This window comes from Sturnira hondurensis, unplaced genomic scaffold (genome assembly GCF_014824575.4).
Source record: "Sturnira hondurensis isolate 20B ecotype Veracruz unplaced genomic scaffold, ASM1482457v3 Scaffold0004136, whole genome shotgun sequence".
Classification (NCBI taxonomy): Eukaryota; Metazoa; Chordata; class Mammalia; order Chiroptera; family Phyllostomidae; genus Sturnira; species Sturnira hondurensis.
Window position 1 is genome coordinate 33,064,825 of NW_028076767.1, and position 26,329 is coordinate 33,091,153.

Sequence of the window (26,329 nt, forward strand, 5' to 3'; positions counted from 1 at the left end):
AAAAGAAACTCATTGTATTGGTATGAACCAAAACACCTGTGTCCTCTGGCATTCATTCATTAGGCACCAACTCCATTAGGTGTCACGAAAATTGAAGAAATTGATAATATAAAAGGCCCTTGGCGTTAATGTGCTTTCTAATTAGAGAGAAAATTTAAAATAAAAATATATATGACATAAAATAAGTACAACATACTGCACCAACTTCTCATTTTAAGTCTCAGTGAAGCTAAACTAATTGTTTCCTCGGCCTTCCATCCATACATGCTTTTGCAGAGGTGGTGCGTTCTGTTTTGACAATGTCATCCGCACACACAGCCACCTGGTGTGCAGTTCCCCATGTAGTCAAAGTCCTCTGAAGAAGACTCCCTCTGTCCCGCAGACAATCTTCGATCATCTGCAGGTTGCCACTGCACTTTGCTATTCTTCCTTTACAGCAATTTTTTGATGCCTGTATGATGATGACATATATGGATTGAATATGCTTAGCCTTTATATCTGCTATACTTAGTGGGCATTTAAAAATAATCTGAAAAACTTAAGGATGCGAAGACCTATATTTTTAATAAAATAATTTCTTAGTTACTAAATGTGTTGTAGAATCATTGAATACTTATTTGGATAAAAGAGATGTCTGCAAGTGTAAGATTTGAGGTGACTTGACCTTACAAAATTTAATAAAATGGAGCTTGTGGTAACAGAGAAAATCCTGGATTCAAAAGAAGAAAAACTGGATTCAAGTTTAAGATCCTCACAGCATGCCTTGTCTGATGTTTGGACAATCTTTTAATCTTTGTAAATATTCCTTTCATAAATGGTAAAAAGGAATGATTTCTGCCCTCGTTATAATGGAATTATTATTGAATTATAATCCAATTATTGTGATAAAAAGAGATAAATTTGGAAAAGTCACTGCAAATAAAAAATTATATAAATGTGGATATTAATAAATTATGAAGATGGACATTTTATATAATATTAACATATCAAACAAAAATGTCTAGAGTCTCATATTTTTTAAGAAAATAGAAGTGGAAATATAAATTGAATGCATGTTGATAGGAAAACATGGATGCATTTTAAATATACTGAGGTCTGACCAGAAGGTATCCAGCCACGTAATATGAAAAATAGAGATGGATGTTGAACAGAATACAAGATAAAAGAAACATTGTACACAGGACAATGATGCCTCTGTCCCTGTCAAAGTAGGCACCTTGGGACCTCACTTAGTTCTCCCAGTTGTCATCAGCTGTCCCGTCCTGTTTTCATGAATCTCACTGACGGTCTGAAATCTCTTCCCTTTCAAAAACAACTTTAGTTTTGGAAAAAGCCAGAAGTTACAGGTCACTAAATCTGGGTTGTAGGGGGCCTGATTCACCTGGGTGACTTGATATTTTGCCAAAAATCTCTGCATGAGACGTGATGCGTGAGTGAGCACATCTTTGTGATGAAGCTGCTGATCACCAGTTGCCTCTAGGAGTGGCCTTCTGAATCATCCAAATCGTTTCCATGGAGGGATGTTCAAGGTTAGTGCAAAATCTGATGCAGATCTGCTGCTCTACTTGATCAGTCATTTTAAATGTGACAGCCACACAGTACACGTGTTCACCTAGTGGTCTCTACCGCCCCCACTGACTAGTACAGTGAAGTAGTCACTGTTCATTTATGGGCATTCCAGTCCACTCTCCTTGGCTGCCAGACTACCTCAATGTCCCACAAACTTTTTCCATTATATTAATAGTGGTTGGACTTTCTCCAGACAGAACTTATACAGTGATAAAATTATATTTTCCTAAACATTGAAATTGTAGGTGCAATGAATGTTTTATAAATCATTTTCTGAAATGTTTGCTTTGCATAAATAATAGAAAAGTATTTCTAGGTATTGAAATCATTTGGAAAATCTAGAAAAATTCCTCTCAATGTTCAGCATTTATCAATGTGAAAAACACTGGTCTCATATAAATATCATGCTCCTTTGTTAAAAGTCACTTGGATTCTACAAAATGTTGTTTTTTCAATAAATGATAGTTTTGCCAAGAAACAACCAGGCTTTCATAAATATTTTTTTAAGACCTACTCATTATACATTATGCATAAACATTTAATAAATACCTTAACTGGAATGAATTTGAAGTAACTTAGGACCACATAATTAAGATAATAAAATATGAAAGAATCAGGAACATAGTAGAATATCCAGATATTGTAATTAAGCATGGCATTAAAATTTAGCTAGCAGACATCAAACTTTCATTTTTATTTACTATTTAGCCTGTGGAATCTAATATTTCATGTTTTTTTTCAATGTTTTGTTTGAATTCAGAAAGCAAATTGATTATTTAAAAATATGGGATTTTCTGCCCCCCACCTTAGTTATTGTCCATGTGTCCTTTATACTTGTGGAAATGGGAGGGAGGTGGGGAGCACTGGGGGTGGGCAGGGCTGGGAGTATAGGACAGAAAATTTTTCCTGAACAAGAATTTAATTTAAAAAAAGAAAAAGAAAGAAATATAAAAATATGAGATTTTAATGATAATATGTAAGTCAAATATCATTGGTGATATTGTTATTGAAGCAACTTGTAACATAACATCTAGCTGAGAACAGTAAGTGTTAATTTCTTATTTAAAAATTATTTTAGTATTTTTGCATTGCCTTTGGCAACTAAATTGAAAGCTTAGTAATGCTTACCTTTGGCAGGGTTAGAGAAGTGAAATAAGTATTATTTAAGGAACAAATTACCATTAAAAATCCCATATACCAATATACCATTAACAAATTACATGAGCTGAATTGTTGATGCACTATATCTATCTAGCACACAAAATATGTATTTATAAGATCCACACTGGAGTTTTTGCTAAACTAACATTACATTGTCATCTAGAGTAAAAATTTTTGTATTCTGAAAGAGAAATTTTTCATCTAAAGTCTGAGAATGTGTTTTAGTAGTAGAGATGATTTTTTTATAAACAATTTTTAAAACTCCTGTATCTGTTTATAGTTGATGCTTTTAAGACAATGGGGCCATGCTTGACTCTTTAAAAATTACTCTGAACGTAGAGAAACCATCCAGGAAAATGAATGGCAATTTCTTTAGCAGTTATTTTCTTGAATGCTTTTCCTGGTAGTACCTCATCAGCTTTTATTTTGATATCTACATTCAGCATCCCTTTGTTGTTTTGTTTAATTAGTCATTAATTAGACCATTCTGTGTGCCAGGAAATAGCCTGTCTTAGAGAATACTGAGAAAAATAGAAGGAAAAAACAAAACAACACAAAGCAATACCTGACCTCCTGGAAGTTATAGACTAGTGAGGGAGACAACCGTTAATTAAAGAATCACATAAATTAATGTTAAATTTAACTATCTTCAGTATTTGGCTATAGCAATTAAATAAAATCTTATTCTTGTAAAATCTGATATGGTAAGGAATATTAAAGAAGCATTCCAAAGGAAAGAATATTAGATCTGAAGTTTAAATGAGGTACAGCTGTTACGTTCAGAGGTGTCCAACATTTTGTTATCTCTGGGCCCCACTGGAAGAAGAGTTGTCTTGGGCCACTCATTAAATACACAAACACTAATGAAAACTGATGGGCTAAAGAAAGGTTTTAAGTAAATTTACTATTTTGTATTGAGCAACATGCATAACCATTCTGGGCTGCACACAGCCCCCTGGCTGTGAGTTGGACACCCGTGATGGTGAAAAGGAGCAGATGGTAAAAAGAACAGCATTTCAAATAGAATGGCACGTGTATGCTTCCAGAGCCAGGGAAAGATGTGTTGTGTTCAGAAAGATGTGCTCTATTTAATGAACTGAAGAGAGATCATTGTGTCAAGAGTGTGACAAGCCCAGGGAAGAATAGTACAAAAAAAGAATGTTTTCCTCTTTTACAGTCCTTTCTACTATTTCAATTTAACAATATCTCCAACTCCTAGGCCACTAATTTCTGTGAGTCATTCACTTTCCATCAATCGCTTGGCTTCATTTCTTGTACACTGTGGTTCAATCATGTTCCATTGTGCTGTGACCATTCAAGACCATACAGGTTTACGAGGGATTCGGGCAGACAGAATAAAATCCAAGAAGCTGTTGAGATGTCTGACATGCCTTTATTCTGAGGTGAGGTAATCCATGCGCACTGCAAACCACGTGTTACACTGTGGGAAGTCCCAACTCCCTTATGTACTAAATGCTCAAAAAGCCGGCAGGGTGCCAAAATACTATATAAAAAAGCCTGATTCTGCGCATGAGGGCCCATTCTCAAGGCTATGGGAATAGTGGTTACTGGGCCCTGTGAGGGAGCATTACTGACTTCATTTCCTCTATGGCCACGTATGCCAGATTCCAGTCATGGTCCAATATTGGGTGCCCTTTGCAATTGTTGGATCAAAAAGGGAGGCAAAAGTCTATTCACAATCTCTTCTTCCTTCCCTACCCAAACACATGCCAGTGCACATACTGCATTTACAGTTTCCTTGGCCTTAAATCATGTTCAGAATACAGTTTTGCCACAAGAAACTCATTTCTTAAAATGCGGTAAGCTTCTCTGCCTGTCTCTCTAAAGAGCTGATGGCGAATATAGCAAACATTTCTCCTAGGAAAAAATTTATACTTTTGCTTACATTTGCAGCAAGTGACCAAAGAGTATGCTTTGTTTTTATGTAGACATAATACTACACATCTATCTTACACGCTGTTGTTTTCAGTAAATTCATTAGACCTTTAAAGCCAACTAGTCCTCAGTGAAAGTCAACAGATCTCTGTTATCCATGAAAGCAATGTTCTCCTTCTCATTGTAGGAATTGGATGAGAGGCACCTAGTTCTATCTTGTATACTTGTATATTAACTCACCAGCTGGAGGAGCACGACAATGATTCTAAGAGTTCTAGTAGGTTGTGAGATCTTGCTAATTGGAAAATAGCTAACTAACATAAGTGAGGACTTCCCATAATTGAAGTCTCTGGCCTACCGGCTATCGTTCTGTTTTAAGTTTACTTCTTGTTTAACTTCAAACCGTGTCAGGAATGGTACTCCATGGTTTATATATGCCTAGTACAAAATCTACTTTATACATGATTGTGAAGTATACAAAATGCTTCTTCAGTGACCTTGGAATCCAAGATCTGCAGAATTTAGTACTTTGATGGTACTCTCTCCCTTCCTCTGAAGCCCAGCAGTTAAACTGCTCCTTATTGAAGCTCTTCTCATATGGTCATCATCCAATTCGATGACTTTCTATATTTACTGATTGAATATCACTGGTGAGAAAGAGTATTCTCTTAATTAATTTGTTTCAGAATAATTCCACTGATTCTTATTTTAGTCGGTCAATTATAATTCTTTGCTAGTATTATTTTCATGTTCAAATTGTCTCAGATTTGGCCAGTGGGATTTTTTTAAATGGCTTCAACATTTTCTAATTAATCTCTGAGAGCTACTTTGCCTTCTGTTACTATAAAGTTATTACAGGATTCTTTCTCATACTTCCAGCCCTCAGCCGAGAATCACCTATCAATGGATGTTAAAACTAGGGGTGAAATTTTGACAAGTAAACCAATATTTACATAGCCTCAAAGCTTTCCCACAAGCATCCTACCTCAGATGCTTTTAATTACAATGGGGAAAAATTATAATTTTACAATGAAGAAACTAACAGGCAAGTAATAAAAATTGGACCATCACCAGTAAAAGTCAAGTCAAAATTCTTGATTTCAGAAATTAGATTTTAGAAATTAGATAATAAAGCAATAAAGATAAATAGGTATTTTTTCTGTAACTTTCTTTCAAATGGATATATATATATATATATAGAGTAAATAGTTAAAAACATTAACATTTGAGAAATCTAGGTAAGGAGCATACAGAAATTCTTTGTATTACACTTGTAATTTTTGTAAGTCTAAAATTAAATAGTTTACTACTATGATCTAAACTATGAAACCTTAAAGTCAATATTTTGAAACTGTGTGATTTCTGCTTAGAATGATGTGTACTATGACAGCAGGCACCCCAGAAGTGGTCTTTGTTGATTACTTTTTCATTTAAATAGGTAACAGTTCCTACAGTGAGCAAACCATTCTTTCATTTAATATTTTTATAATAACTCATTTGACTTTTATGCAGTTTTAATTGGAATAATATTAGAATTTTAAAGGGATTTAAAGGAAGAAAAGTTTCAGAAACTCTGAAAATAAAAAAATGAATTATGGGACAAATTTTTAAAAATAAATGAGACAGAGAAGAAATCACTCCCTACTAACTGATTCCAGCATCTTGCCCTGGTTCATTTGGCTCAGTGGAGCAAGCACCAGCCAGACTGATTCCCAGTCAGGGCACATGCCTGGGCTCAGGGCCAGATCCCCAGATGAGGGCCTTTAAGAGGCAAAAGATTGGTGTTTCTCTTGCGCCTCCATGTTTCTCTCCCTCTCTTTTTCCCTCCCTTCCTCTCCTCTAAAAAAAATTAAATAAAATATTTTAAAAAATTGATTCCAGTATCTTACTGACAAAAGAAGGAGGAAGCTCAGAATTATTTTTGCTATTAACTATTCACAGTCCAAGGTGACAAGGAGTACCATATTTTGCCATGTATAATGCCACTTTTTGCCCAAAATTTTTAGGGGAAAATAATGATGCATATTATACATAGGTATGATGAATAGGTATAATAATGTGTCCTATGTATATAACACACACAAAAACCATGAGTGCACATTATACATTATACAGTGCGCATTATAAGGACCTGAAAGTCAATTAAACAGCAAAATAAGGAACTGACGATCAACTAAAATCAGGAATCAGGTCATATGTCTTATTAGGCTTTCTTCCTCTACTAATAATGGGACTTTTTAAAAAACTATACTCTATCTCTGAATTTGTTGGGACCTAATGGGCAATGATGATTCTCTCCAGAGTACTCTGGCCAAAATAAAACAAAATAAAATATTGCTGAATGTTAACAGATGATTTAGCCCACTATTTAACATATAGAGGCCCTGGCTCCTGTAGCTCAGTGGACTGAGCACAGACCTGTGAACCAAAGGATCGAAGTTCGATTCCCAGCCAGGGCACATGCCTGGGTTGCAGGCCAGTTCCCAGCAGGGAATGCACAAGAGGCAACCATACATTGATATTTCTCTCCCTCTCTCCTTCCCTTCCACTCTAAAGATAAATAAGTAGAATCTTTTAAAAAACATATAGAGGAAAGTATCTTGCTCATTTTTTCCTTTATAATCTTGAATATTTTCTATAAGCATTGCCAACTATAAAGAAAAGATTGTAGGTCATACATCCTAGAACTTTGTACTTTGGTACATAACTGAAGGATTTTCTACCTTCCCTTTAGTATAGCAAAGTATATGTGAAAGTATTTATTTTTAAAGAAATCCTTAGAAAACGTATGTAATTTCTTTAAAAACTAGCCAATACAGTTCCAAAAGTAACTAGCCAATACAGTTCCAAAAGTAATTATATAATAATGTATCTACTACTAAAATTGCATTTAAAAACATCATATACTACCTATAATGGCTCAAAATAGGCTTATTTCTTGTGGCGGTTATGTGTAAATAATTAATATTAATATATTCTGTATTTATTATAAACCAGTTATTGTTCTTTGGCTATTTCCTCCTATATAAACTTTAATATTAATTAACTAATCTTAATCACTTTAGAATACAATTGTTAAGTGTTTTTTTCTTTTTTTCAAATTGAGTTTAGGAAGAGAGAGAGAGAGAGAGACAGAGAGAGAGAGAGTAAGAGAGAGAGAGAGAGGTTTGCTGTTTCACTGAATTATGCACTTATTGGTTGCTTGTTGTATGTGCCCTGACTGAGGATCAAACTTGCGACCCTGGCATATCCAGACAACTCTCACCCAACTGAGCTACCAGGCCAGAGCAGGTAAGTATCATTTTGTTCTGAAATTACACTAGCATGACTGTTCCTAAGATTTATTAAATTAAAACCATTTTCAAGCCCCTTGGCCCATTTGTTTGGTTTTACATTTTTTTGTTTTGCTTTGTTTTGCGTCAGTTTAAGCACTGTGCATCCTTATGAAATTTAGTGTTCAGTTCCAACTATGTTATACGTATTTTGTATTTTACCCTACAGATTAAGTAAAATGAAATTTTTTTCATGTGCTTTTCTTAAGTCATTTTCTAGTTCCCTTCTAATTCAACTAGGATAGACCAACACCGTGAGGAAATGTTCTGTTTTCCCAGTATTCTTTGCACCGTAATGGTTGACACAATTTCATCTTCCCTACATCTTCAAAATCATGTTATTGTTGTTGTTTTAGGTTGTAGTTGCTGCTGAATTTTACAGTTAGCCAGTCAATCTATAGGAACTGTTTTTTAGTACCAATGAGCCTAATGCTGTTTTACAGTTCAGAACACACTGGGACTCCTATTCAAAGTGGATTAGGGCTGACTGATAGAGCTGCTTGCTCTGTAAATAGCAGCATATCATGGATCATGGAATTCAATGTAGAAAAATATGAACTAGGATGTAAAGAGTAAAAATTACAAACCCATGGAATCAATACATTGGCTCTTTCCAAATGCTTGAAATATTGTTGAAGTAGAGATATTAAAGAGAGTAAAATATAAGAAAAGATATTTGAAAGCCAGGTTGGAGAATTAGGATGTCAGAAGTGGAATAGCCATGTTTAGAAGCAATAATTTTCAGCATGTGTCAGTGGGTGGGGTAATTAAGAGAGAGTGGTAAACAAATTATTGGGAAATGAAGTTGTTGTAAAGAGCAAGTTTAATATGTTGTATAGGTCATCGAAATCTGGTGTTCTTGGGAATTAGAGAAAAGTATCACTGAAACAATAATATGAGTCAGGAATAGGATAGCAAATTTGTAGTTATATAACTGAAAGTTTCTTGTCCCTAAACGCCACAATCCTAGGTAAATTGAAAATTAGTCCCCTTAGGTAAATAAGGTGTGAGAACAGATATGAAGAAGTTAGCAGCTTCCGAAGGAAAATATTTTTCCTAAAAAATTGTTAGGAAAAACAAAACATGACTGTCAGAAAGTGGCAATGAAAGTAAAGAGGATGTCTCTCTCTTCATCAGTATGACTTTGGAGGAATAAAACAAACCAATGTTGAGAACAGGATAATGAGATTTAGTTAAGTCAGTACTATCTAGAGATACAGTGTGATATTGTTGAAGACAAATTGATGAGTCCATAGTGTAAATGTATCTGAGAGAGAGAGAGAGAGCAAAGGAGAGAAAGTACAAAGGAAGACCATAAATGTATTTATGAAATAATATGGTTTAAGTTCAATGATATATAATGAGCAAAATGATAGTGACTTTTATGACAGATATAGAGAGAAGCAAGGGAACCAATTATTATAGATTACTTAAAAAGCAGGAGCACCAAACGATGGTCTGACAATGTATTATTTAGTGGAATGTTGACTTCTGGGCCTCTAACCCCTTGGAATATACAAGGAGGTATTTACTGAAAATAAGTTTCCTCCAATATCCCCAGATGATGTGACTAAAATGAAAGACTCTGCTCCCTGATCCTGCTGTTGTGAGGTGGGGAGAGGAGACTGCTGCAGAAGTCCTTTCTTGCTCTGACTTGAAGTGCATCTACTATGATGTACCTGCTTGCCTGGGATTTATCATTGTGCTGATAGTGAATTCCCAGCACTGCATTCTGCTCTCTCCCTGTATCGAATCCCTAGAATCTATCTGATCCATGAAATGGTGCTCTTTGCAGATACTTTTCATTTTAATTTCCTGTCTAGCCAGTGTTGAGCACAAAATCAAAAATAAGCAATCTGTGATAAAAAGCTTTTTAAAAATAGTTTTACATAATAGAGATCTCACACAATTTTAATTTGTGTGAGAAATTGAGGATGCCTTGGCCTTCACACATTCAAAATGACCTTTATATGTGTATTTCTATGTTTCATATAAATGCCATAAGGGAAACTATTGTTATTTTCTAGTTGGCTCGGCTTTTAACAGCTTTGGAATTTTGTTTTGAAAATTAAAACTGGTGAAATCGCTTCTGTTAACTATTGAATATTTAATGATGTCGAGTTTACCTATTATGGTGCTGACATAATAGGTAAAAACAGTGCCTGCTGATTCAGCTGTTTCCAGAGCATTAGTATAAATTCCTTCCACATTGTTCCAATTAATAATTTGTATACACACTTGAATTGCCTGGAAATTTATAGGCTATCTTCTTCTTATTAGGTGTATTAGATGTGGTCAGATACTACAAAATCAGTTTCTAATAAAATTAAGCAGCTAGATTTTCCCACTAGCTGAGGATAAGATTAAGGAGCAATTATACAATAACAGGAAATAAAACTTAGTTGGGTCATCACCTTTTTATTTTTATTTTCCACCCAAAAAACACACTCCTGCTAGACTCTAGATTGAGAAAAAGCTTAATATAATTATGTACCTGTGAAATTGTTACCAGCTTGGACAGAAATGCCTCTGAGACATTTAACAACTCAATTAATGTCAACAGAACTTGCAAGCCTTTTATAAGCAGAGGAACAACTCTAGTAAAGAAAGCTGTGCAATTAATATTTTTGCATTAAAAATTATTAAGATACAAATGTTTCCCCTGAAAGCATATTGATAGAATACACACGCTAGAACACACATATATAGATAACACAGAGTAAAGCACCGATTTTTAAAGAACTGTGTGGAAACTTGAGAAAAATAATCAGTTAAGACATAGTGAATCAAAGAACGAATAATAATCTCTGAAAATGATGGCATCTGTTTTCTGGGTGAATTTTCTGTGGCCTAGAGTTTGGATGTTAGATTAAGGAAGCAAGGCTGTTTCCACTCTTAGATCTGATGCAATTTTCAAAAATGGACTTGATTTAATCAATGAAATGCACTGCTGTGAATTACTACAACAACATTTAAAAATAACAGAAAAAAGTGCAGTAATACTTATAAGAACATGGTCAAAATATGGTCTGCTTAGCAAAGTTGTATGTATAACAGATTTATAAAGCAACAAAATATGAGGTCTGTCCAGAGGTATCCAGTTATGTAATATGAAAATCAGAGGTATTTATTGAATAAGATACAAGATATAAGAAATATTGTACATAGAACAACGATACCTCAGTCTCCTTCAAAGTAGGCACCTTGGGACCTCACACAGTTCTCCCAGTCGCCATCAGCCGCCCTGGCGTATTTTCCTGAATCTCATTGATGGTCTGAAATCTCTTCCCTTTCAAAGGTGATCTTAGTTGTGGGAAAACCAGAAATTGCAGGCACCAAATCTGGGCTGTACAGGGGGCTGAGTCATCTGGGAGGTTTAATGTTTTGCCAAAAAACTCTGCATGAGATGTGATGCATGAGCAGGCACATTGTCATGATGCGGCTGCCAATCACCAGTTCTCATAGCTGCAGCCTTCTGCATCATCCAAATAGATTTTGCAGAGGAATATTCAAGCGTAACTCAAAATTTGATGCTGATTCATTGCTCTACCCTCTTAGTCATTTTGAATGTGACGGCCACACAGTGTCTTCTGCCCCCACTAACTAGTACAGTGAAGTCATCATTGTTCACACATGCACATTCCAATCCACTCTCCTTAGCTGCCAGGCTACTTCAATGTCGTGCAAACCGTTCTCATTGCATTAACAATGACTGGAGTTTTTTCAGACAGACCTCATATATGGTGAAATTAATAAATTTAACTATTACCAGAACTGGGAAACCTATTTTATTCCTCCCTTAGTAAACAATTCTTCATAGGAAGCTACTTTTTAATTTAAACAGAAATTGAGAACTAAGAAATTAGAACACTAGGAGTCTGTTGCATAAAGTGAGTATTTCCAAGATAACACAGTTTGGTTAACACCCTCTCTCTAGAGAGGTGGCCTTACCAATAGAAGTCTATTAGGAAGGTCCCTAGCTTCTGGACCTGTTGGTAGTTATTGCCAGCATTTGCTTAAACGAATGAATGTGTGAAAAAAGTAGTAACAACTAAATGAGTAAATGAATTGTCAAGTTTATTGTTATAAAATTGTTTCTACTCTTAATTTTGATTCTTTTAGTCCCTGTAATTAGTCTTCTCTGTTACATATAATTTCTTTTTTTTTCTGAACTAGAATTGCCAAATATGTGATTATTTTGTTGGTTACTCAAACATTTTATGTTAGCTTTTATATCGCCTTATGTGACTAGAAACTTGTTGATATTTGTGTTGCTCAGAAAAGTAGATGCAAAAACAGGGTTAGCCGCACAAGAGATTTTTTTTTTAGGAAAAGGACTGTGAGGGAAAATGGAGGAAGGGGTAATCTGGGAGAGCCACCAGACCATCATGCCGTTTCAATCCCAAGTGAAGATGTAAGGGAAAGAAAGAAGCTTGGGCAGGAGTGTCTAAGATTGCAGTTCAATCTTGAGGTACAGCAAGGTTATCAGAGAGTTTTTGGTCCAGTCACCCATCAAAAGAGTACCATCTCCCTTGAGAACAAGCCGCAGTCCCCCTGGTCACACCTGGCCATTGGTTAGGAACAGCCCCTGCAAAGCTTGGCTCCAGCGAGAATGCAGTTAGAGATTTCAAAGAGCAGCGGCACCTGCATCATTTGCAATTAGGGAAAAGGGCCAGAGATCACTAACTCACATTTTTATGACAACACTGCATTAGTTTTCTATTACATTATAGTTTGCTTTTTAAAAAAATCAATACATTTCTTCACATTTATTTTGTTGTTATTTTTCTATGTACTTCAGTTAACATCTCAGAATGGAAGGTAACATGTTGTTATATCAGATCACGTTAGGTCTCTGAAAAGTTCAGCTTTTGAATAAAAAGAAAAAAGAAACTAAAACAGGTTGTCCAACTCCTCACCTGCGAACAGTTCTATATAGCCTTTCTGGCTCTCTGCCCCTTCTCTGTACCTGTCAAGTCTCAAGGCACCATTTAGAACTCTCCTTGTGTGTGCTGTGTGCTGGTTGGCTGTCTGTTCCTGGCAGTGAAGCTCCACAGTCTGACCACAAGACCTCACTGCCTCAGGGGTGACTCAGCTCATGCACCACCCCTTTGCCCAGCTCACACTGGCATCCACTGCCAGTAGTTCCTGAAGCCATCTCGATGGGCCACACTGCCTTATCAGGAAACTCTCCATCTTGTGGCTGCGTTTTGTTTGGGGAGGACCAATTTCACCTTTGAACCCTTAGTCAGCGTCTTTCCTCAGCTTCAATAATGAGAGGTAATATGAAACCATGGGATGAGCACTAACTTGGAAGCCATAGAAACTTCTGTTCTATCCTTTAAAATATTTTTACCATTTCTTAACAAATGCACTAAACTGCCTCTTCAACTTTCTCACACTGAAAGTGAGGCTAAAATCTTACTATTTAGCTCACAAGGTTGCTGTGAAGCTCAAATGGGATAATTTAGGACAAAGAACTTCATAAGCAAAGCTAAAAATTCTTGATATGTGCATGACACTACGCTAAGGGACCTGACTCCCGACAAATTACGGTATGGTCTTCTCTTAAAATATTCTCTTAATCTCATTAGGGAACACAGCAGTGCACAAGAAATTATATATATCATATATAGTTTTATATATACACACAAATATACGTATATGAAAGTGCCTATTAACTGTCAATCCAAAGTCATCTTCTTCCTTTCCGGCTAACAGTGGCTCTACATCTCACAGAGACATCTCTTGAACTCTGGAGGCCATGTGCGCTTTGTCTAAACCAGTCATGGGAACTGCATCCCCCAGGTGCACAGGTGACCCAGTTCATTTCTAAGGTGAGAGAAATCTGCTATAAAATACTATAAGCAGCTTTAATTTACAAATAAAAAAGCAAAACTTCATAACCAAAAAAGCCATTCTCCCCCTTCATCCTCATCCTGTGTGGAGTACGGGTGTAACACCTGGACTCGGGGCAGCCATCATGTGACCATGAGACAGCAAGTGTGAAGACAAAAGCCAAACTTCGAGAAAGGTGAAGGAGACAGAGGCTGCATCTATGATGAGCTCTTTGAACCAGAACCCCAGGCCTGTAACACCAACCTCAGGACTTCCCGTCATGTGGGAAAAATAGACTTTGATTAGTTTAACCATTTTCATTTCCTTTTGTAAAGCTAAAAATATTGCTAACTTATACAATAAAATAGCAATAAATTCAGTATAACCTTACTTAGGTTATACTAAAATGGATATGGCATTTGTATATTTTTGAATTTGTATCACAGTATCCATATATAACTGTAAAATTAGCATAAATGTATAATTTAAATATTATAAAAGAATAACTGACTGAAGTTAAGATAATTAAAGTAGACTTCCTTTCTTACTGATGAAATTATGTCTAAAATCTGGGCCTCCATGCTCCTTATTATCTTTATTTTTAAACCATATTTATTATGGAATAATATACATATAGTATTTAACCATTTTAAATACAGAGTGTAATAAGCTTTTACAAATGCTACAGTCATGTAATAAGAACCATGAAAATACTATAGAACATTTCACCACCTGAAAGTTCTCGTGTTTGCATTTGCAAGCACTAACCACCAACTGTGGCCATAATTTCAGGATCTCTAGAGTAGCATAGACTACGTTGTGTGCAGCCTTCGTGCCTGGCTGCTTTCACCAGTACAGTCCATTTGACATTTCCATGTTTTGGGATGTGGTAGTAATGTGTACCTTTTCATTGCTGAGTAGCAGTCCAGTGGGCTCTTTGATTGTTCACAAGCTAATGCATATTTATTCATAAGTTAATTAATATTAACATTTGGTTATTTTTAGTTTTTTACTGTTATGAGTGGAGTTGCTACAAATATTATTACACACACGCACACACACACAAACCCCAAACTAACATGCCATGGATATTACCAAGGTAATTGCTAATAATCACATTAAGCAATCTAATATGTACACCTATTGTCAGATTTCATACCCTGATATTATTCCCAGCTAAAGATAATACAACTAATTGAATTTTAGCCATTATCAAAAGGTTGGGGGGAAAATATACAGGAGTAATAATAAAATTACTGAGATACTTTCCTGTTGAGTGGCTAAAAAAAGTCTATAAACTTAACAGTGATACTAAAAATTTGAAATTAAAATGGATTATAGAAAAATATAAATTATGAAAATGTTCCTGGATTAGTAATAGTACATATGGTATATTGATAAACCAAATTTAGGTTATCATGTTCTCAAGTTTTTGTCAATACTAATCACAAAATATGGACAGATTAAGAAAGCTGTTTAAATTTTAACACCATAAAGTGTAATTTGGTCTTTCAATGGATTATTAAATATTATAGCACTTTCAGAAAATTTGTGAGAAGTAGAGATATGAATTTTGTTTTAGGATAGGGTGTAAGAATTCTGATATATAATGTAACTAACAATGAAGATGGGAAGAATGTATATCCTTTCCTTAAAGTAGCAGAAGGAGAATGTCTTTGGAATATGCACTTTTTTGGTTAACACCTGGCTCCGCCTTTAATTTCTTCATTTCTAACATAATAATATGCTAGGATCTACCAAAGTTTCAGGAATAAAAAACAATTATCATTTGAAATTGTAGATATACTGCTAGCTCCACTCTATTCAGGGTATTTGGATAGATTTGCTAATATATTAATTGGGGTCATACAGAGAAACAGCAGCAAGAGTTGGCTTATACAGAGATTTCTTACAGGAATTGACTCATGTCATTACGGAGACCCACAATCTGCTCTCTGCAAGCTAGAGAACCAGGAAAATCGGTGGCGTGTATTAGTCCAGTCCACGAGTCTGAAAATGGGGGTGAGAGGAAATGTACATCCAAGTTCCAGTAGGAGGGCCTAAGAACCCAGACTGCTGGTGTCCAAGGGCAGAGGAAGAGGGGTGTTCCAGGCCAAGCACAGAGCAAATTCTCTCTTTCTCTGCCTTTTTGTTCTATCTTAGCCCTCCATAGATTTCACGATGCTCCCTCAGATTGATGAGGGTGATATTCTTTACCAGCCTATATATTCTAATGCAAATCCCTTCCCTAAACACCTCCACAAACAGACCAAGAAATAACATTTTACCAGCTCTTTGGGTATTCCTCAGGCCAGTCAAGCTGACATGGGCTGAGGAATACAATTAAGAAATTAATCATCACAACTAACATTTTAACTAACCTTGCAAGAAAATATATCAGAGTCAGTATACAGTGCAAACTGCTGATTTGTTAGGTTGTCTGGAGTAGGATCACACCATCCACGGGTGTGAGGACATCAAGTCCAAAAGCTCTCATTCTTTTTTAATAAGCCCATTGAAGACTGCATTTTCCTCTGTTCACTGTTGTGGTCTGCATTCCAGATATTTGGGTATGGACTACTCTTAGTTTTTGTCTTTTCCACATAATTTGATGTTTTGTTTGTTATTTTCTTTACAATAAAAGAACTATTTAAACATATGCATCACAATCTCCAAATCAATAGTTATTTTTTAAAAATATTTTATTTATTTATTGTCAGAGAGAGGGGAAGGAAGAGAAAGAGAGAGAGAAACATCAATGTGTAGTTGCCTCCCACGTCCCCCTCACTGGGGACCTGGCCTGCAACCCAGGCATGTGCCCTTACTGGGAATCGAACCAGTCACCATTTGACTCACAGGCCCATGTTCAATCCACTGAGCTACACTAGCCAGGGCCAATAGTTATTTTATGGAGATAAGATTATTTAAAATTGTTGTATTTCTCTTTTATTTCACTGTTGTCAGATAATATAGATACTATAATTTTTAAAAAGTAATATATTGTTACTTTTCTTACATAGGTAATTTTACATAGGTATATTACATAGGTAATTATGTAAATATTGCATAGAAAATTTATGTAAATATCTCACGCATTTTTAAAGACAAAATTGTATTCAATGTTATCAATGGATACATTGCTTAAAATACTCATGTGTAGTGGATATGAAGCTCAGTCTACTGAGTCAAATGTGCAAGAAATGTCTCTTTATTAACTGTGGCAACTGGGTTTTGGATTTAAAATCCTGTTCTTCCAGGCTGTAAGAAACACCAATCTCCTTTTTGGTGTTTTTTTCCCCTGCCTCTAGGTCCTGGGAACTTTGCATGTACAAGGTATCAGTAGTATAGAGTAGAAATGAAGGCCTTTCGTTCATTGGTTGTTCACATAAACAGGGAAGACACTATCATTCCATTTCAGGACTGAACTCACCCCTTTTGTCTCACACGTAGGAAAGGACACTGTTGTCAGTGTAACCATTTCTCTGGGAATTTGTTGATTCAATCTCCTCTACCCCCAAACGTCTCCTACTTCCTCTCTTTCTCATCTCTTGGTAATCCTTTGGAAGGTCTGGGTAAAGAAGTTTTACCATTTGCTTGAGTATGAGAGGGAGGGTAATAGGAACATAAAAGAAATAAAATGTATAGATAGATGACTCAGGATATTATCATATTATCTCTACTAAGTGTACATTCCTGCAAATAAAATTTTACATGTCTTTCCAGATGCTAACTGCCAAAACAATGTATAGAATGCATCAGTCTTCTTAGTATGACTATTTTCTACCACGCTGGACACTGTCTCATAGCACTAAATCACAAATACCTACACCTTGAGCCATAGTTACTGGCAGAAATTTCACTAAGAAAGATTAGGCCTAAAATGAGATTTGGTTTTTTTCCCCATAAAATGAGAAGGAAAAGCTATCTGTTTTAAGGGCAGTTAGATGCAGTCAATTATTGAAGGAAATTGAGCCTGATTCTGCCCTCAATGTTCTAAACCTTTATTTGCAGTCATTGGATCTCACAGTGTACCATGCTAGGGGACAGATCAGTATAACAGTCACTAGATTTTATTGGTGACCAGTTAGTTGTCACACTCAGTTCTGTGTTTGCAGCAGGCATGTGAAAAGAAATACATGCACTGAAGCTGTTGTAGATCCACAAGAACTTTACTCATCGCCCTCTAATTCCACGAGACAATTTGCATTACAATCTGTAGATTATTTCCCAATGGGTATAGTTCATCATGAAACTTTCATTTTTCACAGAAGCATGGCAAAAAGAGAACATATGATTTTCAAAATTCCTAGTGGGGAAGAAATGTTTCATTCTGATGCTAGGCAATTCGCTTTTCAGTGTTGATGTGAATTGTTTCCCACAAAGTCTATTTTTCTATGTGAGTCCAAGAATGGCAGACTGATGTCATAATAGAGGAGAGAGTACTGATTGGCTGGCGTATTGGATTTCCTTAACATCTCATCTGAGGCTCTGTGGCTTCCCCAAAGTCTGCAAAGAGTAAGTCAGGACTTCTAATTCCTGAAATGAATCTCCATCTGTGTCAGCAGTGCTGTTGTAATACCACCATCTATCCCTAGTTCCTCTTGATAACAGAGCTGAGAAGCCAGTTCAACTTCATTTTTTTTAAATTCAGTCACTGAGAAAAGTCTGTAGGTTGTGCTTACTTAGGTTAAACTCAAAGCAGAGCTTAAAAAGCCTGCTCTGAATGAGCACCCAAGGTGAAAGATCACCCAGGTTGAGTCTGAAGATCTTCAAGCCAGTGTCATTCCTACTCTAAAAACGAGCGTAGTTCTTTTGGAAACCACAGAAAAAGGGACCTTAAAATTCACTTCACATTCTTCCAGGAATGAGTAAAGATGATTTCAGCTTACTCTAACACGACTGTGAGCTGCCCCTCTTCATTCTGGCCAAATCCTACTTCATCTGCTCATGTTTGAAATATTTAAAAGTACTCTTTACAGTCATTCTCATAACATTCTTTAGTTCCAAGAAAATTCACAGTGACTTCTGAATTATTCTTCAGAGCTAGGATTTATTTTGTCAGTCATCTCCAATAATCTCTATTTAATTTTTCATAGTAGGAAAATTTAGTCAATTTATATTTAATGCAGCAATTAATATATTGAATTTTATTTATATTATCATTTCTATGTTTACTCATTATATATATATATATATTTTTTTCCTTCTATTACATTGTTTGATCAATGTTATATTCATCCCATTTTCATCTCTCTCTCTCTCATCTCCTTTTAGCTTTGGGAGTTCTCTACCTTTTCATTCTTCCACCACTGTTCTTAAAAGATGCCAACTTTTAAGTATTTTTATTTCCTCATTCTCACTGAACACTAACAAATACTAGATGAGACATTTTCATTTTGCTTATGAGTCATTTTTATCTCTTCAATTATACATTCTGTTTCATGCTAACATAATTTAAAATTAAATATAAATAGTTATAAATTTTGCTTCCTTTTGTTTGCATTGGCTTATCCAATAGCTTTCTCAAGTCTCTTTCTTAGGAAGGATGTAAGCGAAATATATTTTTACAATTCCCATATTTATCTGCAGAACTTTTATTTTTCACCTGGAAGGATGAATAATATCTTAGCTTGGTATAAGATTACAGCATTCCTATACTGTTCTCTCTAATCTGTAGATTTCCCCCCACCATCATTGAGCTTCCAACTTAGAAAATAAACATCTAGTGCCACTCTAATTCTTTCATTTAAGTAACCTATTATGAAATCCTAAATGGTGATAAACACTCATTTAGTTCTTGGAATTTGTGAATAACACCACTACATACATATATCATATCAAGGTATGAGCATACAGATTTTGTCTATAAGCTGGGGAAAACTTGCTTTCTATAGATTTAGCTTTTTGCAGAAAATTTCTTCTTGTATATTTAATATTAATATTTTATGTAATCAGCAACTTAATTTGTCTTACTGATCTATACTTGCTTCTTCTATTTGTGAAACAACTACTACTACCTCAATATTATTTGTCCTAGATAAGTTTTTATTTTATTTTATTTGTTTATTTTTAGAGATAGTGGACGGGAGGGAGAAAGAGAAGGGAACATCAGTTTGTGGTTGCCTCTCAAGCACCCCCTTCTGGGGACCTGACTCACAACCCAGGCATGTGTCCTGACGGGGAATTGAATTGGTGACCCTTTGGTTCACAGGCTGGCACTCAATCCACTGAGCAACACCAGCCAGGGCTGTCCTAGATATGTTTTTAAATGGACACATGTTTTCTCTTGTACTGTATTCTAAATAATTTTAAATATTTTATTGATATTTAATATATTTTCTTAACTATTTAGATATTCAGCTTACTGTAAGTTAACTTTCTCTAATTATATCATATTGGTTTAACCTTTACCCCTATATAGGGAAGAGGTTTATTTCTATTTCCCTAAATGTATGCAGAAGTTTGATTATATAACATGTGGGATTGGAAAGACCTTATTTATTGTTAGGTACAGATATTTGCCACACTTCAAAAGAATAGCTAGTATGTTATTTTGCCACATATTCAAGAAAGAGAGAATACTTTGAAATAGCTTTATATAAAAAAAACAAAAACAGAAAGACTTTAGTATATTTCTTCATATTATTCTAACCATTTTAAAGAATATTGGAACTGAACATACTCTTCAGGATTAGAAGTATTATTCAGCCAAGGTATTATGTGAAATTTTAGTGGATTCTGTAAGTGTGAGCTAATGAGGTTATACATAAGTATTATATTCTTTCAAAAGGTCAAAAACAAGAATAGCATGGACACAGTAGGCAAAGTACCCAAATAAACCAAGAAATGAAAGATTAAAAGAGAATCAGAGCTTATAAAATTATTTAGCTTGGAGAATAAGAATAGTAATTCTGAAATTTAATTATCACAAATTGGTAATTAAATTTAATTGAGAAATTAAATTGAGAAATTCAAAATGATAAAGATATGGGTGCCTAATAAATTCTCAGTTTGATATGCTTAATACCTGGTATCAGGCATTTGTAAGTTTGGAAATATGTACATTGCTAGGAATCACTGATTTATTTGATGAAAATATACCATATTTTTGGGCCATAAGACACACTTAGGTTTTAGAGGAGGAAAATAGGGAAAAAATGTTGAGGAAAAAAATGTGGTAAAATATTTAATAACATAAATAACATAATATTTCACCAATGTAAATGGAAACAGAACTCAACAGCAATATTAACAACTGTTATTATTCCCAAATTTCCGGAAGGAAAGTGCATTCTTATAGTCCAAAAAATATGGTATGATTTCAATGAAAGAAAATGTTCAAATTATGTATACTTTTTAAAAACCTAAGCAGTCAAACTAGTAGATGATAAAGAGCTGACAATATGAATAAACTATTTTAAGTATTAAGAACTAGGCTGTGTTTAATATTTGCTATAATCATAAGTTCCAGAGGCTTGCTTTTTTCTCCACTCTTGATTTTGGACTTGCCCTTTGGATTGACTTGCCCTTAGAATCTGTCTTGCATAACTTCTTTCCCCTGAAATGTAGGCCTTTTTTTAAATGGAGAAAGCTCTGTCATACATCACTATAACTACTTCTCCTCTCCCTATGCCACAAGGAATTTGTCTCAGGTCATTACTACAAGAAACAAGCTTGGTGGGAGAAAAATCTCATTAAAGTGTTGGGTGTCCCACCAAGATTATAGCTCTTGGGAGTTTTTCTTTCACACATTGGTCCACACTCAGACTCCAGCAATTCCTAAAGGTCATTATTTGAGTGTTCCCACTAGTTCCTGCCCCTAGTGATTCCTGCTCTAGGAAAGCAGATCTTAGTTGTCACTCTGGATTATTCTGTCTCCTTGGATTTCGGGTGGTAGGCAATTTACCCTATGACCCCATTTCTCTGATGGGTCCCCAAAAAGTTACTGATATTCATTGATATTCTCTGTTGTTAGTGCAGAAGTAATGACTTCCAAGCTTTTGACATCTCTGCCTGAAAATGTGGACCTCTTTTTGGAGGCTTTTGATGCTCCTGATAATTTGATAAAGTTGAAGTTATTTTACTCACAAAGGAAAATGCACATATATTATATTTTTCTGTAACTGAAAACTACTGTAAAAACATGAAATTGCATATATACGTCACCTATTTTTAAATAAGTATTGAAATTACTTTCATACAGCTTATTAAATGGTGTTTATTATCAAAATAAACCATTTTGCAGGCATTGCATCTGAAGCATGTAATTATATGGCACTTTTAGATGTTAAATGAATGTAAAAAAAGAAAATAATATTAATATTTAGGCTAATTAATCTCCATTACCTATCACTTACATCGATATGCTTGACACTAGCAATTTCACCCACAGTCTAAGTTCTTTTTTCTTTTTCAGTTGGCCTCCAGTCACCCACTATTTATTCTGTTTCTTAAGTTTCTAAGAGAATAGTAGTAAACTATTAAGTAGTTACTAATGGTTATCTAAGTACCTCATTGTTAGTTTGACAATATAATTAAAGAATTTGGTATCATGTCATAATTAAACATCAAATGGACTCTATTATCTGAGCCATTACCAGCCATGAGTAAATGGATTTTTGAATATTAAATAAGACTCAACACTAAGGGCCTCTGCAAATCAAATAAACACAATGTATACTTTGAAGTTTTTATTGTAAATATATAACTTTAATTTTATTATTAGGAAAGGATGCATCCTAACTACATATAATACCTAAAATTAGGTGATACTGACCAACTCAATAAGGACTTTGTTTTTTGTATAGCAGAATTTATTTTTCTAATAAATGCAGAATAATCTTCAGTTGAGTGAGAAATGAGAGATAAAATATCAATTTTCTTTTATTATAAATATTAAATTGATGCTAAAAATCATAAACAGTAGCCTAAAAAACTACAGTAAAACACTACATGCCATAAGCTAAAATCTACTATCATTAAGAACTAAAAAACATGTGCTGTTTGAATTTTAGTAATGACACTTTGAACCACTATCTAATGTATGACTTTTTATAAAATATGCTAATGCTACTTTCCTACATTCAGGACCCTATGGAGTTTTATCCCTATTTACTAAATATGTACTCTATTTCATAGCATTTTTCACATTCATCTTAAACTCAAGTAAAACTGCACATAGGAAAGTTTGCTGATACGCAGGCACTCTCCTCTGCGATACGGTGAGAGCCGCAGGTCAGTCCTGATCGGCTTCTGGGAAGGCCCTAATAAGCTGGGAACAGCGATAGCTCATGATAAATTAAATAGAGGAGCCAAAACTGCTAAACAGGCTAAGAAAGTTGAGCATAATAAAATTGATTTATCACCTAAAATGACAAAATACAGCAAATGATTCTTGTGAGGGACCTGGAGGACACTTTGTTTAGCAAGATAATAAGGAATAGTCCGGTAAGGTGGAGGAATAAGGAAAAGTAGCGCACCATCATCACTGAGAAGCACGGTCGGCCCTGTTAATTATAGGCTGGAGTCCATTAAAGGAGATTCAGTTACAGAACTGAGCTTCCCAATAACAATGCTAATAATAGAATCCCCGAATAGCAGAGGACATTGTGCAGGGCATTATACTATTCCACCATGTTACTATCTGTAAGTAGGACCTGACTAGCACAGAGAGACAAGCAGCAAAGCTTGTTATTCCTCATGCCTTACTGAGACAAATGCGCTCCAGCTGGTGGGAGACTAACCCTTAAGAGGCTTAGGACTGACACATGGACAAAGGTTTTAAGTTCCAGTGGTCTGGAACATCTAGAAAACTCTCCATAAAGTATAGGGCAAGTCATTACACTTTCCACAACCCAGAAAAAAAATCACTTATGGGAGAGAAAGAGGGCATGTGGAGTCTCTAGAAAGTTCCAGTAAGACAGTTTAAGTGCACACCTCTAAGGTTCACTAGCAAAACCATGCTCCTTGCAACAATAAACTTCACACCATTTATAAAGCCGCTTTTAGCATACAAAGAGTCCTGGTAAATACTGAACTTCTGACCTAGGAGTCTCAAGAACCGGGTAGCTCCAGACCTAAAAAATCATAAAATAAAGTGAGGCCAACAGCAAATCTGTCCTAAAATGTAGGTGTTACTTTCAGCATTGGGCTCAAGCATACCCAGGGCACATGAGGGAACTATACTAATGATTGACACAAGTCACGTCAGCACCACTTTTGCACTGGCATCTTATGTCAAGTCACACAAAAGGTCTTATGGATGCTTTTCTATAACTAGCTGAAAGGGAATGAAACACATCATGAATGTGTCAGCTTGGTATGAAAATAGACTACTAACGTATGAGAGACACAACTCAGAGGTGACCCTAAAACACAATGGCGAGAGGAAATATGCCTCCAATGGTTACTGCTGTAGGTAGTACACCTGGTTATTTTCTGTGGAGAGAGAATGACTGAAAGTAAGGATACCGTATGTGTGGGTTAAAAGCAGTACTGAAGGCTTCCCTGGTTGGTCCAGAGACTAGAAAGATCAAGCTTGAAGATACACACACACACACACACACACAATAGAATATGACTTCTGTCCTAATTTCTATTTGGACATATGATATACTCACTCATATAGAAAGTATATATAGTTTTTTTATGTTTAAAGAGAAAGAGGAAGAATCTATACAAATTTGACAGTAGCACAGTAATTTATAGTGGATAGACGCATTGAGATATACAGAAGAGAAAAAATACAGATAAAGAAGTTCCCATCAGACTGTCAGCTGATTTCTCAAAAGAGACCTTACAGGCAAGAAAGGGCTAGAAAGAAGTATTCCAAGTCATGAAATCCAAAGACCTAAAGCCAAGATTGCTCTATCCAGCAACGCTTTCATTTAGAATGGAAGGGCAGATAAAGTGCTTATCAGATAAGGTCAAATTCAAGGAGTTCATCATCACCAAGCCCTTATTATATGAAATGTTAAAGGGACTTATCTGAGAAAAACAAGATAAAAAATGAACAGTGAAAGGACAGCAAACTCACAGTTATTAACAGCCACACCTAAAATAAAAGCAAACTAAGAGGACAGCTAGATAGGGAGCGGAAACATAGAAATGGAGATCACAGGGAGGGTTAGCAACAGGGGAGTGGGAGGAGGAGAAGGGGGGAGAAGGTACAGAGAATAAGTAGCATAGAGGGTAGTTAGAAAATAGACAGGGGGGGAGGGCAGGAATACTATGGGAAATATAGAATCTAAAGAACTTGTGACACATGGACATGAACAAAAGGGGGGAATGATGGGGGAGGGGTGTGCAGGGTGGAGGGGAGTGAAGGGAGGGAATGGGACAACTGTAATGGCATAATCAATAAAATATATTTTAAAACAAGAAAAAGTTACAAGTATCCTCACCTTATGAAGTGGCTAATCACAACAACCAATTCATAAAAGTCTAAGCATACTGCTTTAATTGCAAGTAAAATAAAGAGGATCGAAAAAAAAATTTTTGAGACAGATCAATTTTTATTGAGGCTGACCTAAATGTGAGAACAAAGAGACCACATCTAGAGCTGATAGAACAAGATAAATTAAAAATGTTCTTTATAGCATGTAATTAACCTCCAGAGGTATTATAAGCAAAAAAAAAAAAGCAAACATGGTTTTCTCTAGGAATTTGGATTGAAAGAAGAGAAGGTCAGAAAACTGTTGCTTTTGATTATCAGTGTTTCTATATGATTTGACCATTATACGGTGCTTATCAATTTCTCTGATTAAAAACTAAAATTACCTAACTTGTAAAAAGTAGCCAGGGTAGTACAGAACTATAAAACGAAGGTACAGAAATGGGGACATGAGTAGTTAATTTTAGGTTGTCAGCATGGCTGGGCCAGGGATACCCAGACATTTGGTCAAATGTTATTTTAGATGTTTCTCTGAGGGTGATTTTGGATGAAATTAACATTTGAATCGATGGTCTCTGAGTAAAGCATACTATCTTCTGTATGTGGATGGGACCTCATCCACAAAGTGAAGGCCTTTCTAGAACAAAGACCGAATGCCTCCAAGCGAGAAGAAATTCTACCAGGGCTACTTTGGACTCCGAGTGCAACTCTTCCCTGGGTCTCAAGCCTACCTTGTGAATTTTGGACTTGCATCTTCACAATTGTATGACCTAATTCCTTAAAATCAATCCCTCTCTCTCTTTCTCTCCTTTCTCTCTTTTATTGTACACACACACATACCTCCTGTTGGTTCTGTTTCTCTAAAGAACCCTCACTAATACAGATGTCAAGAACATATATAAAGGACACATGTAAAAAGCCAAAGGGGTGTACAATCTAGGGTGGGAGGTGGGGATGGCTGGGCTAGGGAGGGAGTGATAGGGAGAAAATGAAGACAATTGTACTTGAACAACAATAAAATAAATGTGAAAAAAAAACAAATTGGGTACAGGTTTCAGTGAAATGTTTAGAGATTAGTGATGTTTTAACTCTGTCTTGAAAAATAGGAATAAATGAAATGGATGGAATCGAATTGAGCCTT